We start from the raw sequence: 22,798 nt of genomic DNA, 5'->3' as shown, positions 1-22,798 counted from the left end.
TGTGTGCCAACCTCCTCGTATTCGAGTGAGCACATTCATTTGGAGGGGCACAAAGGCAGTCACACTCGAGCATTCTGACTTGTGCATATAAGAACAAGAGATCCACCAACATGTACATCATTGAAGAAGCAAGTGATTCACGACGTAAACGTGTGCCCGTTTGCGTTACCCCAATGAAAGTATGGAATTCGGGAGCATTTCCGGTAGAGCACTATTCATAGCCGGCCGAGAAATCAGAGAAACAGAGAATCCACACGGGCGTGTGGAAATTCCATAGGGGCGTGTGACATCATACACGCCCGTGTAGTCGCTCGATTCCAGCCCTATTTATAGCCGATTTCAGCCCCGATTTCAGTATTCTTTTCTCCATCTTTTCCCCAACTTGTGAGAGGGTTTCAGCTGGGGTTTCGAGGGGTATTGGCCAAGGTTTTGGAGAGGTTCTACGGCTCCGACATCGTGATTCCATTAGGAAGAAGGTTGGTAGGGGAGCTTGATCGAGGCGTATCCTATACCGGATGAAGGAATCCTTGGACTGACAGTAGAGGACTTTCCACAAGACCATCGACCACGACCATCGAGGGGTTTCTTTACGGATTCATTGCTTTTTACATTCAATTTCTTTGATTGTACTTAGCTCCATGGAGAGCTAAACCCCTAGTGGGTACTTGGGTGATTGTGAACCCTAGGATGTACTCGTTTCATTGAACTTCTTTATTATGTTTTCAATAAATTGATGTTTATTGTGAGTTCTAACCTTGAATGCTTGATTGTATGAACATTTCCCCTAGAGTGACACTAGGGTTGAGAGTTCTTGTTGGTAACCCTTGTGAGTGAGTGACACACCACGAGCGTTAGACAAAAAGCTAGGTTGGAGAGGGTTGAGAGGGTGAGTCGAGGAGTGCAGGGAGCGTCCCCTTTCCCTCCGACGTGATAGATTCTACCTCCGTTCCTTGAGTTCTTTGCGGCCATAATAGAGTGAATGGTCTAAGGGATGAACCTCCGCTGGGCCTAGTTGCGCGTGCAATGGAGTGAAGCATTGAGGGGATCTTAGTATCTAGGGCTTAATTGTGGCAAGGGACCTTCCGCCTGGACCAAAGGGTTAGGTCTATAATTAGAAAGTGATTTATCACTTGGAATCCCTAGAGCTCATTGCAACTTTATTCGAGTGCGAGGTTGAGTGGTTATTTAATCTCTCCTCCGAGACATGAATAGAGTTAGGCATAGTTGACCTTAGATTTGGGACTATGTATGTAAGGATTTCCACGACTCACCATTGCATTGATTAGGAAGCATAATAGAGAGTTTTGCACTTGAAACGATTTTCCTAGGTGAAGCATCATCCGAGTACCCCATCTTTATCGATTTCCTTACCCTTTTTTTTTATTCTTGCTCTCTCACTTGTTTCTTTTATTATTGAGAATTAAATCAATTTCACACTAATCACTATTGATCTTCCACATAGCTAAGAACCAAATTAAGTATTTTCATTCCCTACTCCCTGTGGATTCGACCCCGCTCACCCGGGATTATTACTTCGACAAACCCGTGCACTTGCAGGATATAAGCAAAGGGATCTTGTCATCGCCTTTACATGTTCTCTTGGATTAGTCTTGGTATTGCTTGGCAAGCTTTCTTATGGTCTCTCCAATAGAGACTTCACGATTTGCCGCACTTGATTTTCTAAATTATGTAATGAAGCGGTGTGGTTGCAAACTGTAACCTCGACCGATTTAAACCGTGTATCCGATGATTGCACAAATTGGGTCAATGCTTTCTCTAGATCAGACATCCGGGTCTCCGAGCTTGAAACTCTATTCTCCATGTTTGGGGCTTGTTGTTGTTGAAAAGCTGGTGGTGAGGTGGCCTTTTGTTGCCCTTGGTTGTTCCATGAGAAATTAGGGTGCTATACGGATTGCCTTGGTTTCTCATTGCATTACCCACATAGTCAACTTGCTCAACGGAGGATGTACCACCAATGGCTATCGGGCAATCAGATGTGGTATGTCCCCCTCCACATCCATGATAACTCATTACAACTGCCAATCTCGGAGAAGTTAGGGTGTCTAACTTCTTCTCAATGCCTCCATATGGGCCGCCAACGATGTAAACGCATCGACCTCATGGATGCTGGCTACTTTCTTCTTCTCCCTAACATTCCACTGGTAGTTGTTCAACCCCATTTCTTCAATTAGTTGCTGGGCTTCTCCGGGGGTCTTGCTACCTAAGGTACCTCCTGCTGGTGCATCAAGTAACTGTCTTGTACTTGTGTTCAAACCATTGTAAAAGTCTAAATGATCATCCACTTTGAAACACATGTTGAGGACATTTTCGCTACAATTCCTTGAATCTTTCCCATGTCTCGAATAGAGACTCCAATTCCATTTGCACAAAGGATGAGATCTCATTCCTAAGCTTTGCAAATTTTTCGAGAGGGAAATAATGGGCAAAAAAAGCTTCTACCATCTCCACCCATGTAGTGATCGATGCTCTAGGTAATGAGTGTAGCCACTGCATCGCTCTCTCCTTCAAGGAAAATGGGAAGATTCTCAACTTGGTGGTATCATCCGTAACACCATTGATCTTGAGCATATCATACACTTCCAAGAAATTTTCTATGTGACTGTTTGGATCCTCATTGGCCAAACAATTGAACTATGCAGACTGTTGTAACATATGGATGAATGCCGCTTTAGCTCAAAATTTTGAGCTATGATCGGGGGATGCACAATGCTAGATTGTGTCCCCAATACTGAGGGTCTGGTATAATCAGAGAGTGTTCTCCGCTGTTCATTCTGTTCGGCCATGTTGTCAGACCCTTCAAATTCCACTTCAGCTAGATTCGAGGGTTCTTGCACAGATTCTTTGCCCTTTCTTTAGAGTATACGTTCAAGTTCAGGATCACCTTCAATTAATATCAAAGGGTTCCCTCGGGTCATAACCTGGAGCTGTACCAAAATAAAGAAAATAAATCAGAACTATGATTGAATAAGAAGATGTGAAATAGAATGAATGAATGAATAGCTAAGATAGCAAAATGCAAAGTATCTCCAAATGCCTACTCCCCAGCAACGGCACCAAAAACTTGACAATGCCCCTTGCGTGTAACCCGCAAGTGCACAGGTTTGTTAAGTAATAAATCACAGGTGAGTGGGGTAATGTATCCAGAGGGAGTAAGGAATAAAAATACTTAAATTGCTACTTAACCAAGTGAGAATGGATACTTATTGTTTTGATGAAATGTAAAATAGACAAAAATAAAAGGAACAAGAGTGAGAGGTACAGATAAAATTGAGAGGTAAGGCAATCGATAGAAGTGGGATACTCGGACAATGCTCCCCCTAGGATTATTGTTTCAAGTGCAAAACCAACTATTATGCTTCCTAATTAACGCTCAATGAGTCATAGAAATCCTTAAGCACATTGTCCCAAATCTAAGGTCAACTGTGACTAACTCTACACTATGCCCCAGGGAAGAAATCGCTCAGTCTCAACACCTCATACTGTGCAAAGTTGCATTGAGTTCGAGGGAATTCAAGTGATAAACCCTCTTCCTATGTACAGACCTAACCCTTTGGTCGAGGCAAAAGGTCCCTAGTTATAACTAAGCCCCAGACACTAAAGTCACTTCAACGCTTCACTCTATTGCTTGTACAATTAAGCCCTAGCGGAATTCACCCTTTACTAGTTCACTCTATTGTGACCGCAAAGAACTCGAGAAAATGGAGGTAGGATAAATCATACCGGAGGAGAAAGGGGACGCTCCACTACCTCTCGACTCACCCTCTCAACCCTCTACAGTCAAGCAATGTCTAACCCTCCTAGTGTGTCACTCATCAATAAAGGTTACCAAGATGAATTCTCAACCCTAGTGTCACTCTAAGGGAGAAATCATTCAATAAGCATTCAAGATTGGAACTCAATTAAAACATCAATTAAGGAAAGCATAATAAAAGGTCAATTAAATAATAACATCCTAGGGTTTACAAAGTCCAAGTACCCACTAGGGGGTTTAGCTCTCGATGGAGCACAATACAATCAACAATGAAATCGAAAGTAAAAATAAATATTCCATAAGAAAACCCCCTCGGTAGTAATGTTGATAGTCTTTTGGAGTTGCCTAGTATTCTCCAAAGGTCCCCTTATTCGGCCTAGGGCACCTCACCAGATCGATGCCGACGAAAGCTTTCCCAATAACCTTCTTCCAAGTAGAGCATGGTGTTGAATCCTTAGAACCACTCCAAAGATGTGCAAAAAGCCTCTCAAAACCCCAACCGATGGCCTCTCAAAAGATGGAGAAAAGTTGGAGAAAAAGGGGAAAGAAGATTCCCAAAATCGGGCTGAATCGCGGCTTAAATAGGGCTAAAATCGGGCATCCACACACCCCTGTGGATTTTCCACACATGGCTGTGGAATTTCCACATGGGTGTGGATAATTTCCACACACCCATGTGGATTCTCTGAAAATCTGATTTTCAGCCGGCTGTGAACAATAACTGCTACAGTGTCTTACTATAGTGATTTACTATAGTAACTTGCTACAGCACACCGCTGAAACACTCCCAAGTCCACACTTTTCATCGAGTCAACATAAATGGGCATACGTTTATGCCGTAGATCGCAGCTCTTCTTCAATCAAAAGCATCGTTGGTGAAGATCTTGCTATCAATGCACAAGTCGGGATACGCAAGTATGACTGCTTTCGTACCCCTCGAACTCATTGTAATAGCTTGAATACATGAAGGTTGGCACACATTCACATATCTTAGAGCCCCACTTGTGTCTTCACGCTTGTTCCTTCCAAGATTCCACCAAAAATATGCATTCACGATCTACTTTTGCCTTCTTTTCTCAAAACATGGCTTTACAACCCTACATGTACAAAAAAACACAAATACACATGTATTAGCGCTTAAACTTGATAAAAGTAATCCTCATTGTAAAAAAAGAACACTTCACATTCTTAACACACAAGTACTTATCAACATTTCTAGGGCAAATGGAGGAGACTTCTTCTTGGCCTTTTGGGCCGCCACCACCACACTTTCTTGAGGCCTTCCAGCCATCTTCCGGTGATGTTCTGAAAATGCTTGAGTAGACATATTTTTATATATGTTTTACATGCATTGAGAATCATTTTTACTATGTTTTATGTCTCATATTGTGTATTTGGTGTTCTTTTATGCATATAGGTTGTAAATACCTTGAAGAGTAAAAAGGAAGCAAAGATAGGCTATAAAGACACAATGTTGGGAGTTCTTGTTCAATTCAAGGACCAAGACACGAGAGGAGTTCATAAACATGGAGATGTGTGCCAACTTCCAAGAAGATTCAAGTCAATTCACTAGTTGGAAGGGCACAAAGGCAGCCACATCATCATGTTCCTTCTCTTTGTGAAGATTGCAAGACCTCTCAAAGATACGTCGATGAAGAAAAGTTTTATAGCCTACCATATGGACGTGTGCCCGAACATGTGGCCTCAAGAGAAGAGTGTTTGGATCGTGTTTTGTGAAAAGTTTTATAGCCTACCACTGTTCACGCGCCCGCGTGGAAATTCCTGCAGCCCACGCGGCCGCGTGGAAAATTCACACGGGCGCGTGAGGGCACATGATAGGTGCGGTTTTGAGGGACTTTTGGCGAGGGTTTTCACGAGCACTTTGAAGAAAAGGCGGCTAGGGTTTTGGAGGAGGTCTTTGGCGATATTGGGGGGCGCCATCACCAACTTTGATCAATCTTCTCTCCGTCATAGCATAGAGGGAGCCTTTGGCGACCTAACTTGGGAGAAGTATTCTTCAAGACATTGGGTGACCCATCAAGGCCATCATCACGAATTTAAGGGGGTTTTACTTCATGGTTTTCATTGCTTTTCATTGTAAATATCACTGTTTTGTAACTTGCTCCATGGAGGGCTAAACCTTAGTAGGTATTTGGGCATGTGAACCCTAGGATCTATGTTTTTGTAATGATTTGCTTTATGTTTCTATTAAATCCGAGTTGATTTGAGTTTTAATCTTGTATTCCCATTGCTTGCTTGTTTAACTAATCCTTGTGGTTGATTGGATTCGCATGATTTGTTACTTTGATGTAAGAGATGTTGGCATTAGAGATAGAACTTCAAGGTTAGAGAGGGTTGAGAGGGTGAGTCATGAGATAGTGGAGTGTCCCCTTTCCCTTTCGATTGACTGTTTCCTATCTCTGTATTCTCTAAACTCTATGCAACCATATTTGGTGTGAGGCATGAGATTGAGAGATTTCTCCGCCGGGACCTTGTAGGGGGTTAGAGATCCTTCGCCGGGATTAAGGGTTGGATCTATCTTTAGGAATCAGTTTCACGCTTAGGTGTCCCTAGACCGTATTGCAGTCATATGGGGTGTGAGGTGTTGAGATTGAGCGATTTCTTCGCCGGAACCTTCTAGGGGACTAGTACCAGTGGCTTGGAGGCAAGGGCCGGTTGTTCTTGGATTACCTCGACTCATTAGACTTGGTTTTGAAGCATTTAGTGAATCATGAGCTTCATGTTAGATCCAAGGGAGAGCATTGTCCGGGTACCTCATCTTTATTGATTGAGATCTCCTTTACTTGTTTTCTTGCTTGTTTGCTTGCTTATTAATTCTCTTGCAATTAGTTCATTTCATCACATCCATTAATTTTGACTAGATAACTAAGAATTGGTTAATAATAATACTTCCATTCCCTGTGGAATCGACTACCCACTCACCGGGGTAATTATTACTTCGACACCCATACACTTGCGGTTTATATGCATATTCAGACATGTCAAGTTTTTGGCGCCGTTGCCGGCGAGTGGGATATTAGGAACACTAGGACTTGGTTACTTTAGTCATTCACATTTTCATTTACTATTTCCATTTCATACTTCTCTCTTTCTCCGTTCTTATTGTTTCTTTTCATTAATTTTAGCTACAGGTTATGACCCGAGGGAACCCTTTGACATTGGTTGAAGTGGATCCTGAAATTGAGCGAAGAATGTGTAGAAGGGGTAAGAAACCTGTGCAGGAACAGAATTTTCCATCTGAAATAGAGGTTGAAGAATATGAAAATATGGCAGAACAAAGGGGGCAACGAAGAACACTCTCAGATTTTGCTAGGCCTACAATTCGTGGGAAACAGTCAAGCATTGTTAGGCCACCGGTAGTAGCCCAGAATTTTGAGTTAAAACTGGGTTTCATTCAAATGGTTCAACAGGCCGCACAATTTAATGGGTTAGCGGATTAAGACCCAAACAATCATATTGAGAATTTCCTTGAAGTTTGGGATATGTTGAAGATCAATGGGGTTTCGGATGATGCAATTCACTTGAGGGCTTTTCCATTTTCATTAAAGGGAAGAGCTAAACAATGGCTCCATTCACTGCCAAGAGCTTCGATTACAACATGGAACAAAATGGCCGAGGCTTTCCTTGCAAGGTATTTTCCTCCGGGGAAATTGGCAAAACTTCGTAATGAGATATCATCATTTGTTCAAATGGAGCTTGAATCTTTATTTCAGACTTGGGAACAATTCAAGGACCTCTTGCGGAAGTGTCCACAACATGGGTTCCCCGAGTGGATGGTTATTCAATCATTTTATAGTGGGTTGAACTCAAGCAACAAACAACTTCTTGATGCCGCCGCATGAGGAACATTGGGAAACAAGACCCCCGAACAAGACCGACAATTGATTGAGGAAATGGGTTTGAATAGCTACCAATGGAATGCAAGAGAAAGAAAGAAAGTGGTCGGACTCAAAGAGATTAACGCGGTTACATCCTTGGCAACCAAAGTAGAAGCATTGAGCAAGAAATTGGACACTTTGACTTCATCAAAGGTAGCCGCAATCACAAGTGGTGATGGATGTGTGTTGACAAGGTCCCATTGCGTAATATCCCGCAAGTGCACGGGTTTGTCGAAGTAATAATCCCAGATGAGCGGGTATTGAATCCACAGGGAGTAGGGAGTAAAAACACTTAATTCGCTTCTTAGCTATGTGAAAGATCAATAGTGATAAGTGTGACAATGATTCAATTCTCAAAAGTAAAAGCAACAAGTAAGAGAGCACGAGTAAAGGAGGAGGTAAGGCAATCGATAAAGATGGGGTACTCGGATAATGCTCCACCTAGAATAATTGTTTCAAGTGCAAGAATCCTCTATTATGCTTCCTAATCAATGCAATGGTGAGTCGTGGAAATCCTTAATTACATAGTCCCAAATCTAAGGTCAACTATGCCTAACTCTATACATGTCTCGGAGGAGATATTAGATAACCTCTCAACCTCGCACTCGCATAGAGTTGCAATGAACTCTAGGGATTCCAAGTGATAAATCTCTTCCTAATTATAGACCTAATCTTTTGGTCCAGGTGGAAGGTCCCTAACCATGATTAAGCCCTAGATACTAAGATCACCACAACGCTTCACTACGTTGCACGCACAACTAAGCCCCAGCGGAAGTTCATCCCTTAGACCATTCAGTTTATTATGGCTGCAAAGAACTCGAGGAACGGAGGTAGAATCTATCACGTCGGAGGGGAAAGTGGATTCTCTTGTACCCCTCGACTCACCCTCTCAACCCTCTCCAACCTAGATTTGTCTAACACTCGTGGTGTGTCACTCACTCACAAGGTTACCAACGAGAACTCTCAACCCTAGTGTCACCCTAGGGGAAATATTCATACAATCAAGCATTCAAGTTTGGAACTCACAATAGACATCAATTAATTTAAAGCATAATAAAGAGATTCAATGAAACAAATATATCCTAGGGTTCACAAATACCCAAGTACACACTAGGGGTTTAGCTCTCCATGGACCTAAGTACAATCAAAGAAATAGAATGTAAAAGCAATGAATCCATAAAGAAACCCCCTCGATGGTCGTGTTGATGGTCTTGTGGAGAGTCCTCTACTCGTCGTCCAGGGATTCCCTCGTTCGATATAAGATACATCTCGACGAAAGCTCCCCTACCAACCTTCTTCCAAAGGAATGACGATGTCGGAGTCGTAGAACCTCTCCAAAACCCTAGCCAATACCCCTCAAAACCCTAGCTGAAGCCTTCTCTCAAGTTGGGGAAAAGATGGAGAAGAGAATGCTGAAATCGGGGCTGAATCGGCTTTAAATAGGGCTGGAATCGGGCGACCACATGCCCATGTGGATCTTTCACATGCCCATGTGGAATTTCCACATAGGCGTGGATAATTTCCACACGCCGTGTGGGTTCTTTGATTTCCTGTTTTCTCGGCCAGCTGTGAACATGCTGCTATAGTATTTTACTACATTGTTGCTGCAGTGCTCTGCTGCAGTATCCGGCCTAAATAGCTTCCCGAATCCATGCTTTCATCGGGGTAATGCAAATGGGCACACGTTCAGGTCGTGGATCACTTGCTTCTTCAATGATGTAGAAATTGGTGGAGACCTTGTTCTATGTGCATAAGTCGGAATGCTCGAGTGTGACTGCCCTTGTGCCCCTCCAAATGGTTGTGCTAATTCAAATACGAGAAGGTTGGCACACACTCTAGCATCTCGCACCCGACCTATGTCTCCGCGTTTGAACCTTAGCAAGATTTCCTCCAAAATCGGTGCATTATGATCCACATTGGCTTCTTTCCTTCATACTCGGCCTCACAACCCTACCTGCACAAAAGTAACATAAAAACACACATATTAGTGTAAAAACCCGAGAAGAGTAATGCTCAACATAAGGAAAGAATGCTTCGCATTAATATCACACAAGCACTTATCAAACTCCCCCACACTTAAGCTTTTGCTTGTCCTCAAGCAAAAATTAAACATTCTGTGCATAGATGAAGGAAATATTAGAAGTGCTTGGCCTTAGGTTCACCAAAGTGTAGAGAGAAAGCATTCTACAAGTAAGGGAAATTTAAACATTAAATACAAAAAATCAAAGCTCTAGCTGAAAACTTGAATCAAAAAGGACAACAAACCCGAAATTATGTACGTGTGTGAACTCACTCAAAACAACCCAAGGTATATTCCTCAAAGTTCTACTACAAGGGACTTATTTATCTACAAAAGTGACAACAATTTCAAAGATGGTAGTAGCTTCACACATCCTCTAAGGAAGCCCTTTCCAAAGCGGCCGCTAATGTGGCTTTCACACTTTCGAGGTGGTAGCTCTTTCTACCGGAGTGGTAGCTTTCACTCAACCTATGAGATAGCTCTTTCTCTCATTAGGGTATAGCTAGTATCCGACTTATGAGAGTAGCTTCATACTACATAGGTGGTAGCTCTTTCCACCCAACAAACACAACTAAACAATAAAACTATTTTGTTCTTTCTTTTCATTTTCCATTTTTTTTAAAAATTTAACACAAGACACAATTATAACTAGTCCCTTTAACATCGAGCATGAGTTTCCAATAGAGTTTAAAGAGTGAGTAGTGCACTGAGTGTAAATCGGGTAAAAATTCCTAGAAATTCAAGCAAGAACTAGAGCATGAAGACATTCAAAGTTAAAATTTCTCCTAAACTCAAGAATACAATCATTGTAACTGAGGTGAACCACCATTGGCTACAGTACTTGCTACATTATTGCTACAGTACTGCTACATGATTTCTTCGACCTTAATAACTTCCCAATTCCATATTTTCATCGGGGTAACGCAAACGGGCACACGTTTACGTCGTGAATCACTTGCTTCTTCAATGATATACATGTTGGTGGAGCTCTCGTTCTTATGTGTATAAATCCGAATGCTCGAGTGTGACTGTGTTTGTGCCCCTCCAAATGGATGTGCTCACTCGAATGCGAGGAGGTTGGCACAAACTCTAGCATCTCACACCTGACCTATGTCTTCGCGTTTGAACCTTAGCAAGATTTCCTCCAAAATAGGTGCATTATGATTTACATTGGCCTATTTCCTTCATACTCGGCCTCACAACCCTACCTGCATAAAAGTAACATAAAAACACACATATTAGTGTAAAAACCTGAGAAAAGTAATGCTCAACTTAAGGAATGAACACGTCGCATTCATATCGCACAAGCACTTATCACTAGATTTGTGCAATCTGCAAATACAAGGTTTGAATCAGTCAAGGCTACACTTCGCAACCACACCGCCTCTTTGCATAACCTTGAAAATCAGGTGGGACAAATTGCGAAGTCTCTTTCTGAAAGGCCACATGGAAGCTTGCCGAGTAATACAGAGACCAACCCTAGAGAGCATGTGAAGGCGATCACTTTGAGAAGTGGTCGTGAGGTTGAAGGTAGGCTTCCGAGTGAGAAGCAAAAAGAACACGCACCCGAGGTTATAGAGGTAGAAGAGGGGACAAGCAAAGAGAAAGAGGTGGCACTCCCACATTTCAAGCCAAGAATCCCTTATCCCTCTAGATTAAAAAATGACCAAGGGGATGAACAGTACAAGAAGTTCCTGAGTTTGTTCAAACAACTCGACATCAATATTCCTTTTGTTGAGGCATTGGCCCAAATGCCTAAGTATGCGAAGTTCTTGAAAGACTTGTTGACTAACAAGAGGAAGTTGGAGGAAACTGCTTCAATGATTTTGGATGCTTCATGCTCGGTGGTATTGCAAAAGAATATGCCGAACAAGAAAGACCCGGGAAGCTTCATCATTCCGTATAATATTGGCAATCTAGGTGAGAAAATGACATTAGAGGATTCAGGGGCCAGTATCAACGTTATGCCATACACCTTCTTTCAAAAGCTAGGCTTGGGCGAGCCTAGGCCTACTCAGATGACTTTGCAACTAGAGAAACGAACAGTACGACATCCGAGAGGCATCATTGAAGACGTGCTTGTCAAGGTGGACAAGTACATTTTTCTGGTTGACTTTGTAGTGCTAGATGTCGACGAGGAGAATAGTTTCTCTCCTTCTGCATGTCTTCCAATTGTTTGGAAACACTCTCACATCATTTCCCGACTTTATAGCACCAATTTGGTGGGATTTTTGCGTGGTTTTTCGGCTGGTTCTTGATTTTCTCCTCCCATTTCTTCGGTAAGCCCTATTTATGATTTTCTTCGCAAATTCATGGTTTCCATCGATGATTGTAGAGAAAAATGTTTCGTTTATCCAATTAGAAAGATTAGTTGTGTTTTAGAATGAAGAAGAGGTAATTTCACGGTGTATTTTTGGAGTTTTAAGGCGCGACCGTGCGGTGTTCACGCCCCGTGGATCCACACGGGCATGTGGAAATTCCACACGACCGTGTGGATTTCTGCAGCGTTAGTTTATCAACTTGTTTGATCAATTTCGTTTCAAATTTTGCAGATTATGGCAACTCGATCGAAGAAGAAAGCTGATAAGAGGCCGCGTGAGTCATCCCCTAAGCCTGAGGGCATGAGTTTCGCTATTCAAGAGCATCAGGTTCGCTATGAGCGCCTGTCGAGACTCCGGTTCGGACAGACTCGATTCCTGGACACGAGTATACCGAGAGATCTACAGTAAGGAGATGAGCTTGCTACCGAGGTCGAGGATCTCATTTCAGCAGGTGGTTGGAGGCAGTTATTGACAATTCAAGTTTGATAGATCTTACGCAAACTTCGACAGTTTGGACACCATTCACTTTAGAGCACTTGGACACCACCATAGCTTGAGCGTCACTCAGTTTTCAGTTTTGCTTGGCTTGTATGAGGAGGCATTCACAGACACTGAGGAGTACACTCAGTTATCGACTGATTATCCTGGAGCCTTGACCCCGCAGAGAGCTTACAGAGTACTATGTGGTCAGGGTCAGTACGAGCCGGGGGTGTCTAAGGCAATGTGCCTTTCCCGACCTGCATACAGATATTTACATGCCATCATGAGTAGGTCGGTGAATGGTCGTGGTGATAGCACTAGTGTTCTTAGCCGGCAGGAGCTTCTATACTTGTACTCGATGGTGCAGCGTGTACCGATTCACTTAGGACACATCATGGCAGAGTACATCAGACATCAGTAGCATTATGCTAGACTGGGAGCGATCTTCTCGGGCCTCTACATTATGAGATTAGTGCTGAGCATGGGTCTCTTGGCTTCGATTCGTGGGGCTGAGAAGACGAGTATACCTACCCCCCTGAGTTTAGAGATATTAAGATTGATGGGCATGGTCCACAGAGTTCGGACAGGGGTTTATACTTTGGTACTACCAGCTCCAGAGATAGCTGAGGATGAGGGTGATGATGCTGAGGCTTCCCAGCCTACCCTCGAGCCTCAGCCAGCACCGATGGAGACCGAGGCACCTCCGGCGGCAGAGGATGCACCACCCGTGCGTATGTTTTCACCATCTCGAGCCCATGATCGCTTTGAGAGGCTCGAGAATGCGGTGGGAGTGATACGGGCAAAGGTGGCTGAGGCTCGAGCAGAGATTGCCGAGATTAGGGTTACGCAGGTCACTCATTACACAGAGTTCATGGCACGTTTCGATGTATTACAGCAGATCTTAGAGCGAGACATTGCCTCATCATTTGTCTTGCGTCCGAGGACTCCTCATGCTCCCTCGGCACCTCCAGCATCCCCATCACCTATTCTCGCACCACAGGATCCACCATGTGCGTCTTCACCAGCAGCAGCACCGGAGCCTAAGGGCGACACCGATACTTGACTTTACTTTATTTTACCTTTATGCACTTTATTTTTAGACTTGTTCACTCAAAAAGGATTCTCCTTCTGAGTTTATTTTCATTTTGCATCTCGAGTTGTATTCCTTGCTTTATCTTATATACTCGGGTTGATTTTGTCTTTATTGAGCTTTACTGAACCCCCTCGTGTATGCGTGCAGATGGTCTTGTCATCATGGGAATTGAGACTTTGTCATAGGCACGACCAAGGTGCTTCGGCACTTGCCCGTGTGAGCTTCACAACCCGTCAGAACATTACTCCCAAGGACTTAGCTCCATCAAACGCGACACTAGGAGTCAAGGGAGTATTGTTTGGATTGCTTCTCCAACATATATTCTTCATTAATATATATTTTTTGAGTGAGCTTGAATATGTACATTGGGGACAATGGTGGTTTACCTCCTCGCATTCGCATTTGAGTATGAAGGAAATAGGCCAATGTAAATCATAATACACCTATTTTGGAGGAAATCTTGCTAAGGTTCAAACGCGAAGACATAGGTCAGGAGTGAGATGCTAGAGTTTGTGCCAACCTCCTCGCATTCGAGTGAGCACATCCATTTGGAGGGGCACAAACGCAGTCACACTTGAGCATTCGGATTTATACACATAAGAACGAGAGCTCCACCAACATGTATATCATTGAAGAAGCAAGTGATTCACGACGTAAACGTGTGCCCGTTTGCGTTACCCCGATAAAAATATGGAATTGGGAAGTTATTCAGGTTGAAGAAATCATATAGCAGTACTGTAGCAATAATGTAGCAAGTACTGTAGCAATAATGTCGCAGTACTGCTACATGATTTCTTCGACCTGAATGACTTCCCAATTCCATACTTTCATTGGGGTAACGCAAATAGGAACACGTTTACATCGTGAATCACTTGCTTCTTCAATGATGTATATGTTGGTGGATCTCTTGTTCTTATATGCATAAGTCGGAATGCTCGAGTGTGACTGCCTTTGTGCCCCTCCAAATGAATGTGCTCACTCGAATATGAGGAGGTTGGTACACACTCTAGCATCTCACACATGACCTATGTCTTCGCGTTTGAACCTTAGCAAGATTTCCTCCAAAATAGGTGTATTATAATCCACATTGGCCTATTTCCTTCATACTCGGCCTCACAACCCTACCTGCATAAAAGTAACATACAAACACACATATTAATGTAAAAACCTGAGAAAAGTAATGCTCAACATAAGGAATGAATGCTGCGCATTCATATCGCACAAGCACTTATCAAACTCCCCCACACTTAAGCTTTTGCTTGTCCTCAAGCAAACATTAAAATATTCTGTGCATCAATGAAGAAAATATTGAAAGTGCTTGGCCTTAGGTTCACAAAAGTATACAAAGATAGCATTCTACAAGTAAGGAAAATTTCAACACTAAATACGAAAAATCAATGCTCTAACTAAAAACTTGAATCAAAATGGATAACAAACCCGAATTTCGTGTAAGTGTGTGAACTCACTCAAAACACCCCAAGTTATACTCCTCAAAGTTCTAAGTGCAAGGGATTTATTTATCTACACAAGTGAAAAAATTTTAAAAGATGGTAGTAGCTTCACACATCCTCTAAGGTAGCCCTTTCCAAAGCGGCCGCTAAGGTGGCTTTCACACTTTCGAGGTGGTAGCGCTTTCTACCCGGGTGGTAGCTTTCACTCATCCTATGAGATAGATCTTTCTCTCATTAGGGCATAACTAGTATCCGACTTGTGAGAGTAGCTTCATACTTCATAGGTGGTAGCTCTTTCCACCCAACAAATACAAATAAACAAAAAACTATTTTGTTCCTTCTTTTCATTTTTCCATTTTTTTTTTCAAAAGAAGTAAACCTAACTAGTCCCTTTAACATCAAACATGAGTTTCCAATAGAGTTCAAAGAGTGAGTAGTGCACTAAGTGTAAATCGGGCAAAAATTCCTAAAAATTCAAGCAAGAACTAGAGCATGAAAAACATTCAATGTTAACAATTCTCCTAGACTTAAGAATACAAATGACAAGTTCCCCTTGCTTATATCCTGCAAGTGCACGGGCTTGTCGAAGTAATAATCCCGGGTGAGCGGGGTCGAATCCACAGGGAGTAGGGAGTGAAAATACTTAATTTGATTCTTAGCTATGTGGAATATCAATAGTGATAAGTGTGAAATTGATTCAATTCTCAACAATAAAAACAACAAGTGAAAGAGCAAAAGTAAGAAGAGGGTAAGGCAATCGATAAAGAATGGGGTACTCGGATAATGCTTCACCTAGGATGATCGCTTCAAGTGCAAGAACTCTCTATTATGCTTCCTAATCAATGCAATGGTGAGTCGTGGAAATTCTTACATACATAGTCCCAAATCTAAGGTCAACTATACCTAACTCTATACATGTCCCGGAGGAGAAATCGAACAATCTCAACACCTCGCACTCACATAGAGTTGCAATGAGCTCTAGGGATTCCAAGTGATAAATCTCTTCCTAAATATAGACCTACCCCTTTGGTCAAGGTGGAAGGTCACTAGCCACAATTAAGCTATAGATACTAAGATCCTCTCAACGCTTCACTCCATTGCACGCGCAACTAGGCCCCAGCGGAGGTTCATCCCTTAGACCATTCACTCCATTATGGCCGCAAAGAACTCGAGGAACGGAGGTAGAATCTATCACGTCGGAGGGGAAAGGGGACGCTTCTGTACCTCTCGACTCACCCTCTCAACCCTCTCCAACCTAGCTTTGTCTAACGCTAGTGGTGTGTCACTCACTCACAAGGTTACCAACAAGAACTCTCAACCCTAGTGTCACTCTAGGGGAAATCTTCATACAATCAAGCATTCAAGGTTGGAACTCACAATAAACATCAATTTATTGAAAGCATAATAAAGAAGTTCAATGAAACGAATACATCCTAGGGTTCACAATCATCCAAGTACCCACTAGGGGTTTAGCTCTCTATGGAGCTTAGTACAATCAAAGAAATCGAATGTAAAAGCAATGAATCCATAAAGAAACCCCCTCGATGGTCGTGGCGATGGTCTTGTGGAAAGTCCTCTACTCGTCGTCCAAGGATTCCTTCGTCCGGTATAGGATACGCCTCGATGGAAGGTCCCCTACCAACCTTCTTCCTAATGGAATCACGATGTCGAAGCCATAGAACCTCTCCAAAACCTTGGCCAATACCCCTTGAAACCCTAGCCGAAGCTCTCTCACAAGTTGGGGAAAAGATGGAGAAAAGAATACAAAAATCGGGGCTGAATCGGCTTTAAATAGGGCTGGAATCGGGCGACTCCACGGGCATGTACGGAACACGCACCCGTGCAGAATTTCCACATGGCCGTGGATAATTTCCACACGCCCGTGTGGATTCTCTGTTTCTGCGATTTTCGGCCGGCTGTGAACAGTAATTGATACAGTGATTTTCTACATTGATTTGCTACAGTAACCTGCTACAATCTATGCCAAAAATACTCCCGAATCCACTTTTCATCGAGGTAACATAAACGGGAACACGTTTATGCCGTGGATCGCTTTGCTTCTTAAATGACGGATAAGATGATGGAGATCTTGTTTTATGTGCATAAGTCGGAATGCTTGAGTGTGACTGCCCTTGTGCCCCTCCAAATGGTTGTGTAAACTCAAATACGGGGAGGTTGGCACACACTCTAGCATCTTGCACCCGACTTATATCTTCGCGTTTGAACTTTAGCAAGATTTCGTCCACAATCGGTGCATTATGATCCACATTGGCTTCTTTCCTTCATAATTGGTTCCACAACCCTACGTGCATGAAAGTAACATAAAAACACACATATTAGTGTAAAAACCCGAGGAAAGAAATGCTCAACATAAGAAAATAATGCTTCGCATTCATATCGTACAAGCACTTATCAATAATCCCGGGTGAGCGGGGTTTAATCCACAGGGAGTAGGGAGTGAAAATACTTAATTTGATTCTTAGCTATGTGGAATATCAATAGTGATAAGTGTGAAATTGATTCAATTCTCAACAATAAAAACAACAAGTGAAAGAGCAAAAGTAAGAAGAGGGTAAGGCAATCGATAAAGAATGGGGTACTCGGATAATGCTTCACCTAGGATGATCGCTTCAAGTGCAAGAACTCTCTATTATGCTTCCTAATCAATGCAATGGTGAGTCGTGGAAATTCTTACATACATAGTCCCAAATCTAAGGTCAACTATACCTAACTCTATACATGTCCCGGAGGAGAAATCGAACAATCTCAACACCTCGCACTCACATAGAGTTGCAATGAGCTCTAGGGATTCCAAGTGATAAATCTCTTCCTAAATATAGACCTATCCCTTTGGTCCAGGCGGAAGGTCCCTAGCCACAATTAAGCCCTGGATACTAAGATCCTCTCAACGCTTCACTCCATTGCACGCGCAACTAGGCCCCAGCGGAGGTTCATCCCTTAGACCACTCACTCTATTATGGCCGCAAAGAACTCAAGGAACGGAGGTAGAATCTATCACGCCGGAGGGGAAAGGGGAAGCTCATGTACCTCTCGACTCACCCTCTCAACCCTCTCCAACCTAGCTTTGTCTAACGCTCGTGGTGTATCACTCACTAACAAGGTACCAACAAGAACTCTCAACCCTAGTGTCACTCTAGGGGAAATGTTCATACAATCAAGCATTCAAGGTTGGAACTCACAATAAACATCAATTTATTGAAAGCATAATAAAGAAGCTTAATGAAATGAATGCATCCGAGGGTTCACAATCAACCAAGTACCCACTAGGGGTTTAGCTCTCCATGGAGCTTAATACAATCAAAGAAATCGAATGTAAAAGCAATGAATCCATAAAGAAACCCCCTCGATGGTCGTGTCGATGGTCTTGTAGAGAGTCCTCTACTCGTCGTCCAAAGATTCCTTCGTCTGGTATAGGATACGCCTCGATCGAAGCTCCCCTACCAACCTTCTTCCTAATGGAATCACGATGTTGGAGCCGTACAACTTCTCCAAAACCTTGGCCAATCCCCCTCGAAACCCTAGCCAAAGTCCTCTCACAAGTTGGGGAAAAGATGGAGAAAAGAATACTAAAATCGGGGCTGAAATCGGCTTTGAATAGGGCTGGAATCGGGCGACTGCACGGGGGTCTATGATGTCACACGCCCCTGTGGAATTTCCACACGCCCGTGTGGATTCTCTGTTTCTCTGATTTCTCGGCCGGAAATACTCCTGAATTCCATACTTTCATTGTTCATTGGGTGACGAAAACGGGCACACGTTTACGTCGTGAATCACTTGCCTCTTCAATGATGTGCATGTTGGTGGATCTCTTGTTCTTATACGCATAAATCAGAATGTTCAAGTGTGACTGCCTTTGTGCCCCTCCAAATGAATGTGCTCACTCGAATACGAGGAGGTTGGCACACACTCTAGCATCTCACACATGACCTATGTCTTCGCGTTTGAACCTTAGCAAGATCACCTCCAAAATAGGTGCATTATGATCCACATTGGCCTATTTCCTTCATACTCGACCTCACACTCCTACCTGCATAAAGGTCACATAAAAACACACATATTAATGTAAAAACCTGAGAAAAGTAATGCTCAACATAAGGAATGAACGCTTCGCATTCATATCGCACCAGCACTTATCAACAAACATTGCAACTAAGGTGAACCGCCATTGGCTATGTGAGTATATATCAATCAAGAACAATAGAAAAGATATGCGCATTATGAAACTCCCCCCCACACTTAAGTTGTATATTGTCCTCAATGTACACATGCAAGCTCACTCAAAATATATCATTGAAAAATAGATGTGGGAGAAGCAATCAAAACAATACTCCCCTGACTCCTAGTGTTGTGTTTGATGAAGCTAATTCATTGGGAGTAGTGTTCCAACGGGTTGTGAAGCTCGCACGGGCAAGTGCCAAAGCACCTTGGCCGTGCCCATGACTAAGTCTCAATTTCCAAGAAGATAAGACCATCTGCACGCATACACGAGGGGGTTCAGTGAAGCTCAAGAAAAACAAAAATAACTCGAGTGTATAAAAGATGAAGCAATGAATACAACTCGATAATGCAAAATAACATAAACTCAGAAGGAAAATCCTTTCTGAGTGAATAAGTCTAAAAGAAAGAAAATAAGATAAAGTAAAATGCATGAAAGTAAAAGAAAGGTCAAGTGTCGTAGTCGCTCTCGGGCTTCGCTGCTGCTGCTGCAGAAGTGGAAGCAAATAGTGGGTCCTCTGGTGCTGGGGTCGAGGATGGAGGTGCTGGAGGTACTGGCGGTGCCTGAAGAGTCCTTGGCTGCAGGACGAATGATGAGGCAATGTCTCGCTCTAGGATCTGCTGTAATATATCGAAACACGCAATGAACTCTGTGTATTGAGTGGCCTGCGTAGCCCTAATCTCGGCAACCTCGGCTCGGACCACTCCTATAGCATTCTCGAGCCTCTTAAAGCGATCATTGGCTAGAGAAGGTGAAAACATACGCACTGGGGGTGGTTCCTCGGCCGCTGGAGGTGCCTCAGTCTCCATCGATGTGGGCTGAGGCTCGGGGGCGGGCTGAGATGCTCCGGCATCATCACCCTCATCCTCAGCTATCTCTTGGGCTGGTAGAACTAACGCAAAACCCCTGTCCGAACCCTGCGGACCATGCCCATCAACCGCATCGTCTCTAGACCCAGGGGAGCGGGTACACTTGTCTTCTCGACCCCGCGAATCGAATCCACGAAACCCATGCCCAGCACTAATCTCGTAATGTAAGGACCCGAGAAGATCACTCCCAGTCTAGTGTACTATCCCTGGTGTCTAATGTAATCAGCCAAGATGTGCCCTAAGTGGATCGGTACGCGCTCTATCATCGAGTACAAGTACAGCAGCTCCTGGTGGCTCAAGACACCAGTACTATCGCCAAGGCCATTCACCAACCTACTCATGATTGCGTGCAAATATCTGTAGGCAGGTCGGGAAAGGCATGTGGCCTTGGAGACCCCCGACTCGTACTGACCCTGACCACATAGCACTCTGTAAGCTCTCTGCGGGGTGAAGGTTCCAGGATAATTAGTAGGCAACTGTGCATACTCCTCTGAATCTGTGAATGCCTCCTCGTATAAGCCAAGTAGTATGGAAAACTGCGTAATGCTCAAACTATGGTCGCGTCCAAACACTCTGAACTGAATGGTGCCCAAATTGTTGAAGCTCGCATACGCTCTATCAAACTCAAACGAGGAGAGCACCTCCAGTGCAAACTCTCGGATAGCTGGCTCTCTAATCGTCAACAACTGCCGCCAACCACCATCTGAAACAAGGTCCTCAACCTCATCAGCAAACTCATCTCCCTGCTGAAGATCTCGTAATATAGTCGTGTCCAGGAATCGAGTCTGTCCGAAGCGGAGTCTTGATAAGCGCTCATAACGGGCCTGATGTTCATGAATCGCAAATCGCATGCCCTCGGGCTCAGAGGATGACTCACGTGGCCTCTTATCAGCTTGCTTCTTTGTCCTAGGTGCCATGATCTGCCAAATTTAAATAAAATTAGTCAAATAAGTTGATAAGACAATACTGCAGAAATCCACACGGTCGTATGGAATTTCCGCACGCCCGTGTGGATTCACGGGGCGTGAGAAATGCACGGCCAGGTATCAACAATCTAAAAATACGACTCAATAATATCTCTAACTTCGTTCTAAACATAAATCATTGTTCCAGTTGAAGAAACGAAGCATTGTTAACTAGATTAATCAATAGAAATCATGAATTGACGAAGAAGATGAAGAAAATGAATTTACCGACGAGGAGAAGTGATAAAATAGAGGGCCGGCCGGAAAACTTGCTAAAATCCCACCAAACTGGCTCAATGGACTCGGAGAATGTTGTGAGAGTGTTTTCAAGTGAAAAAGAGTCATGAAGAAGGAGAGAAATCATCCCGTTTTTAAACAAAACATGCGACTTTTGACGTTCTGTGCATCCACACGGGCGTGTGGAAATTCCCCACGCCCGTGTGTCTCACTTCAAAAGCTCCACAGGGGCGTATGCACGCCCCTTTGCGCTCTCGGGAAAAACTCTCATTAACTTAGAACGATCTCCCACGGGCGTGCGGAAATTATCCACGCCCGTGCGCCAGACCCACAGGTGCAGACGCATGCCCCTGTGGTTCCCTGGACATCCGAGAAAGATATCAAGTCTTCCATATGCCCGTGCGGAAATTCCCCACGGCGTGGACATTCACAAGCCCAATTCACAGAGGCAGCCGCATGCCCCTGTGTTTTTTCGGGATGGAGGAAACAACCTTCAGAGCTTCGCACGGGCGTGCGGAAATTACCCCATGCCCGTGTGTGGTTCACAAGGTCGCCTATAGGGCCGAGTCCACGCCCCTGTGTGCTCTCAGGAAAAGCTACCCAACTCTGCAGGAATTCGCACGCCCGTGCGGAAGTTACCCACGGGCGTGCGCTAGTCACATGGTCATCTACAGGGGCAGTCGCACGCCCCTGTGCCTTCTCTGGATGAGCTCACAGTACGCATCCACGGGCGTGTGGAATTTCCACACACCCGTGTGTTTTCTCTGGATGACTTAGAAAAACCTGCAGACTCTGCAGAACTAGTCTGAACGTGTTTACACACTCAGAGCCTGCCCTATTGTGCAAGATATACCAGATAAAAACACAAAATAGAACTCAAACGACCAAACTTCGCCAATTCACAACAAAACATACAATGAATTCTTTTAAAAACCCACAATAAAATCGCAGCACAAGCACTCAAAAATTGAATCACCAACACTCAACAGTTTATTCATGCAAACAAACTAAACTAAAAGGCACGAAAACAGTAAACACTTGGGTTGCCTCCCAAGAAGCGCTTGTTTAACGTCACTAAGCTTGACGTATCTTTCTTACCTCACGGGGGTTCATGAATGAAGGTTGCCCTCTTACCCCTAACTTGAAAGCATGATGAGCAAAGTCTCTTGAGGGTAGAGGGTGTACTATCGGGCTTCGGACCACCTAACAATGGTTTGTCCAACTGTCTTGGCTCATGTACGTCTCCAACAGTCTTGGGGCATTTTCGGTGGCATCTTCGAGCCCTCTTCATTTTCCCGAGCACCTTCTTCAAGATTCCCGGGGTAGATGTTTCCTCTCCATTCGAACCAAGCATCATTACTTCTTCATTGCTCTCCTCTTGGTCGAACAAACCTTCATACGGATCCGGGTTGAACATTTCCTGTATATATTCATCAACAATCTTATCAGTAGTG

At 43.7% G+C, this 22,798-nt stretch overlaps 2 non-coding genes across 2 annotated transcripts; one reads left to right on the top strand and one right to left on the bottom strand.

Annotated features, from left to right (window-relative positions):
- The first annotated feature begins 2,308 nt into the window (after nucleotides 1-2,308).
- LOC120250812 lies at nucleotides 2,309-2,415 on the top strand. The gene has a single exon (XR_005533148.1). It is a non-coding gene; the product is annotated as a small nucleolar RNA R71 (small nucleolar RNA).
- Nucleotides 2,416-7,449: 5,034 nt separating this feature from the next.
- LOC120250940 lies at nucleotides 7,450-7,556 on the bottom strand. Its single transcript, XR_005533269.1, has one exon. It is a non-coding gene; the product is annotated as a small nucleolar RNA R71 (small nucleolar RNA).
- Nucleotides 7,557-22,798: the final 15,242 nt, after the last annotated feature.

The sequence above is a fragment of the Dioscorea cayenensis genome, chromosome 19 (assembly GCF_009730915.1).
Source record: "Dioscorea cayenensis subsp. rotundata cultivar TDr96_F1 chromosome 19, TDr96_F1_v2_PseudoChromosome.rev07_lg8_w22 25.fasta, whole genome shotgun sequence".
Classification (NCBI taxonomy): domain Eukaryota; kingdom Viridiplantae; phylum Streptophyta; class Magnoliopsida; order Dioscoreales; family Dioscoreaceae; genus Dioscorea; species Dioscorea cayenensis.
The sequence above is the reverse complement of the archived record's forward strand: the minus strand, read 5'-3'. Positions and strand labels throughout refer to the sequence as shown.